Source organism: Trichechus manatus, unplaced genomic scaffold (genome assembly GCF_000243295.1).
Source record: "Trichechus manatus latirostris isolate Lorelei unplaced genomic scaffold, TriManLat1.0 scaffold00036, whole genome shotgun sequence".
Classification (NCBI taxonomy): Eukaryota; Metazoa; Chordata; class Mammalia; order Sirenia; family Trichechidae; genus Trichechus; species Trichechus manatus.
The window spans coordinates 1,875,077-1,881,611 of record NW_004443972.1 but is presented as its reverse complement, the minus strand read 5'-3'; positions in this window follow the sequence as shown (position 1 = coordinate 1,881,611).

The window sequence follows — 6,535 nt, the reverse complement described above, 5'->3', positions numbered from 1 at the left end:
GCAAACTAAGGTGATATTTTCATTCTGATGATACTAAAAAGTCACTTATGCGCGTATCTGTTGACTAACTTAGATCAGATTTCTATCACAAAAGAATTGAAACCTGAAATATTTTTAAATTACCTTCTTTATTTTTATTTTTTATTGTTTTTTAAAATGAAACTGCTTCTACTATTTAAAAAGAATTATAAAGGTATGTGAAATATACTTTTGGGGTATGTGTGTATGTGTGTGTGTGTGTGTGTGTGTCTGTTTAAAAACCAAAAAAACAAACCAGTCGCCACTGAGTCGATTCCGATTCATGGCAACCTTGTGTTTAGAGTAGAACTGCGCTCCATAGAGTTTTCAAGGCAGTGATCTTTTGGAAGGACATCATCAGGCTTTTCTTCTGAGGTGCCTCTGGATGGGTTCAAACCACCAACTTTCTGGTTAGTAGTTGAGCCTTTAACCATTTACACCATATAGGGACTCCTGCATGTATATGTGCACATACACACATACCTATACCTATGTATGAACACACATAAAAAAATGGGTTCATATATAGGATTATAGATGTTTCTTGGGAAATATATATAATACCAGATCATAGATTTCTTTTCATATCACAGCATATAGACCTATCTCATTCTTTCTTTCTTTTGGATGACTGCATATTATTTTACCATGTATGTATTCCATAGTTTCTTAAACTGGGGGACTAGATTTTTATCTGGTGGAACCATTTGATGTTATTGCAGAGGACAATGGAGCATCTCCATCTCAGAGCCGTATCAGGGAAGCTGATTACCAGTGACCTAATCTTTATGCTACTGCAGGCGTGCACTTTAATGTGGCATTTAATACATGGTTTCCAACTGCCGACCTCACCTCTCAGTTAACAGCCGAGCGCTTAACCACTGCACCACCAGGGCTCCTACTTAATAGGTGGCAAGCGAGCAGAAGCAGGAAGCTGAGGGCTGATTTGTTAACTAAAGGATCTTAAAAAAAACAATAATGAAATGGAGAAGTTTTTCCTTTTTGAATTTTAGTTAACTTAGCAACTCGACTTTTATTAACGGGTGACACTAAAAGTAGCTGTCAGGAAAATATTTGCAATGTCCCTTCATCTAGGAGAGTAAGCTATGAACTCTGGTTTCAATTCAAAGTACAACCCTTGGAAAATAATCCAACCTTTTTACCCACCCCCCTCCCAACCCAGCGTCCTCTTCTGCAAATTTTTAAGTTGCACAGTGAGACCCTGAAGAATACATTCATTAAATATTTTAGGGTTTATGGTAATTAAAGAAATAAACACTTCTTTTGTTTTTACATATTTAACTAAATTAGATTAGTACAGACTGCCAGTCCCTTTAGCATTTGAATTGTAAGATAAGGAAGCAAATCTGGGGGGAAAGGAACTTTTCAGAGGCAGCTGTGGAGACATGGAAATGGGTTGGGATTGACTGAAAGAAGACAGATTTGTTAGCAGGTTTTGAGAGTCTGTGAATACTTGGAAGAGGTTACTGATATTCTTGGGATAGGAGAGGGACTACAATTAGTAGCATGGATGCATTTTGAATTACTTCCAATGAGTTACTGCATTCATTTGGAATCATCAACGGCTACCTCTATGTATGTATGTATCTGTCTGTCTGTCTGTCTATCTATCTATTCCAGCTAACTCTGGTATTGATTCATTTAGGACCTTGGCCCTTCTACACATCCTATAATTGTAGCATTTTCTCTCTTAACTATTACACCCCAGAGAGGAGCACATTTTATCTCAGTACATTAAAAAAAACAAACAAAAAAAAACCTTCCTAGTCATTGGGACTGTCTAGTATTGGAGTGGAACCCTCCCCAGGTACTGAGATTACCCTCAGCTTGGCCTTTGAGGCACATTTGCCGATGATTGGGTGGGATGTGTATATAAGAGATCTTGCTGTTGTTGTTAGTTGCTGCTGAGTTGGCTCCGACTCACGGTGGCCCCATGTACAACAAAATGAAATGTTTCCGGTCTTGCACCATCTTCGTGATTGTTGGAATGCTTTTTTATGGCTACTGTGTATTTTGAGTGCCTTCCCACCTAGGGAACTCATCTTCCAGCATTATATTGAACAATGTTCTGTTGTGACCCATAGGGTTTTTATTGGCTAATTTTCAGAAGTAGGTCACCAGGTCTTTCTTGCTAGTCTGTCTTAGTTTGGAAGCTCTGCTGAAACCTGACCGCCATAAGTGACTCTGCTGGTATTTGAAATACTGGTGGCATAGCTTCCAGCATCATGGTAACATGCAAGCCACCACAGCACAACAAAATGACAGATTGGCAATAGATAGGAAGTGTAGGGGAGGCCATTTACCATGATCAGGATGTGGTTATATATTCACCACAAGATAAAATCACCCTGATAAATCATACGCAGAAAAAATGAGAGAAAATCAGAGTGCATGACCAGATAATGATGAATACTTTGTAGGGTAAAAAGAGGGCTGTTGCAAAAGTGTATGCATCTCTGCATATCTGAATGATTTTGCAGGCTTGTGTGTTTGTACTTTCCTGTCTGTGTATCATTATGTGTCTCTGGTATTTTCACATCTATATGAGAATAAGTAGCTTTGTCCAAGTGAGCTCTGAGGCCTTTTACTCCTCTGAAATCCTATAACTCTGTGATTCTATGTGGTTTAACTGGTGTCCATATATATATACACACACACACACACACATATATATCAGTGTATGTGCTAGGGATAAATGCTCTTGGGTGTTTATTTATTGCTCAGTACATGCATGGTTACAATGAAAATTGGTAGGAGGAAGACTGTCCTCCGACTTCGTAACTGAATTGGAGTCAGGCAGGTAAATGGAAAACCTTCTTTCTTGCTTCCTTGCTTGAGATTCTGGCCAGGCTTGGAAACTTCAAAACTTAGGAATCAAAGTTGATGTCTCCTAAGGCATCTGTCAGGATGGGATGTGCTTCTGGGTACCTGCTTGAGGATAGCACTTTGGGGTGATGTCTGGGAAGCCTAGAAAGAGGAAGGGAGGGCCTGCAGTAATTCACAACCCCCTCCCTCCTGGCATTGCTTCAAGCCAGGAGGTGATTCAAATTAGGGTGGGAGTAGTTTGGACTTGTCTAAAATATGTACCTGGGAGCATTCAAAACCTATGTGAGGAGCCAGCCAGTAAACTTCTTACACTAAAAATGGCCCATTCAGAAATGAAATTCAAAACCCTTGAAATTTAACTTCAGATTCTCCTCTTCTCTCTATATATATATACATTTTTGACAAGATTTTAAATCAGTAGAGTGTACTGAAAAATTCACTAGACTTAGAGATAAAGGGCCTGGGTTTGCTCTCCAGCACTGTCCATTTCTTCCAAGTGTGGGCCTTGTGGCCCCCCTGGGTTCACTCAGTCCCCTCATCTACGGTCTAGAGACAACACACAAGGATCAGGGTGCTTCTGTGGCAACTGGACAAGCTAAGGAATTAGACGGTGATATCTGAAACTGGATGAACTGTGTAGATGTAAAAACAGTCGCATATAAACGTTTTTCAGGAATATTAAGCCGGTGGTATAATGACATTGAAGAAGTCCTGACAAAAAGAAAATTGAAGTGTTGGTACTGCCTCATCGTGAATTAAAACCTGATATACAGGATTTCGAATCTACCGAAAAACCAAAAACCAAACCTGTTACCGTGGAGTTGATTCTGACTCATAGTGACCCTATAGGACAGTGTAGAACTGCCCCATAGGGTTTCCAAGGAGCGCCTGGTGGATTTAAACTGCCAACCTTTTGGTTAGCAGCTGTAGCTCTTACCACTACACCATCAGGGTTTCAAATCTATACTAGAATTAAATTCAGGGTTGTGATTAACTTCAGTTGGACCCATCTCAGCCTGCTTCTTGAATTCCTGAGAGGACTGACTGAAATCCCATGAGCCAAAGTTGGTGGGAGTGTAAATTAGAGCGTAATGGCTAATACAATATTAAATGTACATGAACTCTTTGATACAACAGATTTCTAAGAATCTATCCTTAAGAAACTCTCAACATATGCCCCCAAAGATACACACACCCATACCCACATACGAACACATACACGTACATATTCATTACAGCATTATTTATTAGAGCGAAGAAACATCAATAGTGACTGTTTAAATAAAATAGGATATATCAGTTAAAAGAAATACAGGGAAACTTTAAAAAGAATGAGGTATATCTATGTGTACTAACAGGAAAACATTTTTAAGATATACATTTTAAGAAGACCAAAAGCAAATCACAGAACTGTATGCAGAGCATAATCTCCTTTATTATTTTTAAAGTTTCTATATAGATATACAGACACATAAAAGAAGGAAATGCACAGAAAATCTAGAAGGATACACTAAGCTCTTGATGGAAGAGTGGGACTGGGACAGAAGGGTGGAGGGTATCTTACTCCAAATTCTTCAATATAATTATATGTCTGTATAATAAAATGCAAAGGAAAATATAACAGGGTAGGGTCTTTTAAAATAGATCATACATGCACATATACACGTACACACACACATGCAGTGTATTGATATTACTCATGAAAACTATAAAGAGTAAAAATTATACCCTATTTCCTATCTACACCACCTAAAGGGAAGTTTTTCAAATGATTTAACCCAACCATCTCACTTTTGTCTTACATCTCATCTGATTTTTTAAAATCAGAATATACTATAGTCAAAATGCCTCTTCGTTGGGTTTATGCATTTATTCATTCCCGTTTCTTATTTTCCTCTAATATCCCCAAAAGCAGCTCATCTCCAGCTTCGCTGCATAAGAATCACCTGAAGGGCTTGTGTTATGGATTGCATTGTGTCCCCCCAAAATATATGTTGTGAATTCTAACCCCTATACCACTTGGGGAGCCCTGGTGGCGCAGTGGTTAAGAACTCAGCTGCTAACCAAAAGGCTGGCAGTTCGAATTCACCAGCAGCTCCTTGGAAATCCTATGGGGCAGTTTTATTCTGTCCTATAGGGTCGCTATAAGTTGGAATTGACTCGATGGCAACAGGTTTGGTTTTTGGGTCATACCATTTGGGAATAGGGTTTTCTTTGTTATGTTAATGAGGCCATATAAGTGTAAGGAGTCTTAAGCCAATAATTTTTTAGATAGAAAAGAGCCAATTAGGCATACAAGTAAGCAAGCATGAATAGAGGAAAGATAGACACCACATGGAGATCTCCAAGCAATACCAAAAAGAATGCTACAGAAGCTGAGACAAGCGTTTTCTCCCAGAGCAAACAGAGAGCCTTAACCTACAGCCAGCACCCTCAATTCAGACTCCTAAAATAAATTTCTGTTCATTAAAGCCACTCACTTGTGGTATTTCTGTTATAGCAGCACTAAGAAACTAAAACAGCTTGTTAAAGTACATATTTGGACCCAGGGATGTATTACCCAATAAGCAAGGTATGCATGGGTTTAATTGTGTTTACTTACTAATCTGTAGCGCACAGTTTCACATGGGTTTGTGTGTACCTTGCTTACTGGTTAATCTGGCCCTCTTTGGACTCCAGTCTCAAAGATTCTGATTCAGTAGGTCTGGGTGAGAATTTGCATTGAGGCCCCAGGTGGTGAGAATGCTGCTGATCTGCGTAGATCTGTCTTAAAGCACCTAGACATTTATTTAGTTCTTACTTCATTCAACAAACTTATATTAAGCACCTACTGTTTCCCACACTCTGTCCTAGATTCTGGGAAATCAAAAGTCAAAGCAAGTACCTGTCTCCAAGAAGTACACAGTTTGATTGGGGATTGGGGAGGCAGAAAAGTAAAAAGACAATTACATTCCAGTGTAAGTGCTATAGTAAGAATACTATGAGATATCTCAGAGCATGGACTTTTCAAGGGGGTAGGGTGGTAATAGAGGACATCAGGGGAGTGGGGTGAGTAGATGTCAGTTCTATACATGAAGGATACCTAATAATGATGTCCATTAAGCAGATGGATACACATATGTCAATTTGGGACAAAATTAGGAAATAGGCACAATATAGGTATGACTTTTAATGTCTCAGGAACACTTTTTTTTACCTTTGAGATGGGTGTGCAGAGATGAGCTCAATAATTTCTCTTGCTATAACACTGTAGGTTTCTGTGATTTCCTGTCTTTATTCTCCCCACCAACCCCCATTTTCCTGAGTCCTAGCCAACCAGGTGCAATGCTCCCATGTAGGTGGGGTCTAGCATACCCTGAAGCACCCTGTGTTGCCTCACCTACTTGTCTAATTACTGGTCCTTTTCCATGGGGGTACCATTCTCCATGGTCATTATCTTTCTGCACTAGTCCAGTCAACCCTATGCTCTGGGTGAACTTAATAACTGAAGTTCCCTGAATGATCCTGCTTTGTCTTATTAGAATTTGCACAGTCTATTTGTCTTGCCTGGAAGAGCCTGGCTCCCATCAACTCACCTGGCTAACTGCTGCTAATTCTTGGTACTCACTTGTTCTAGCCACTCTCCTCTGACAGGCTGTCTTTCTCCTGTCTGGGACAGGGTCTTCTCCAG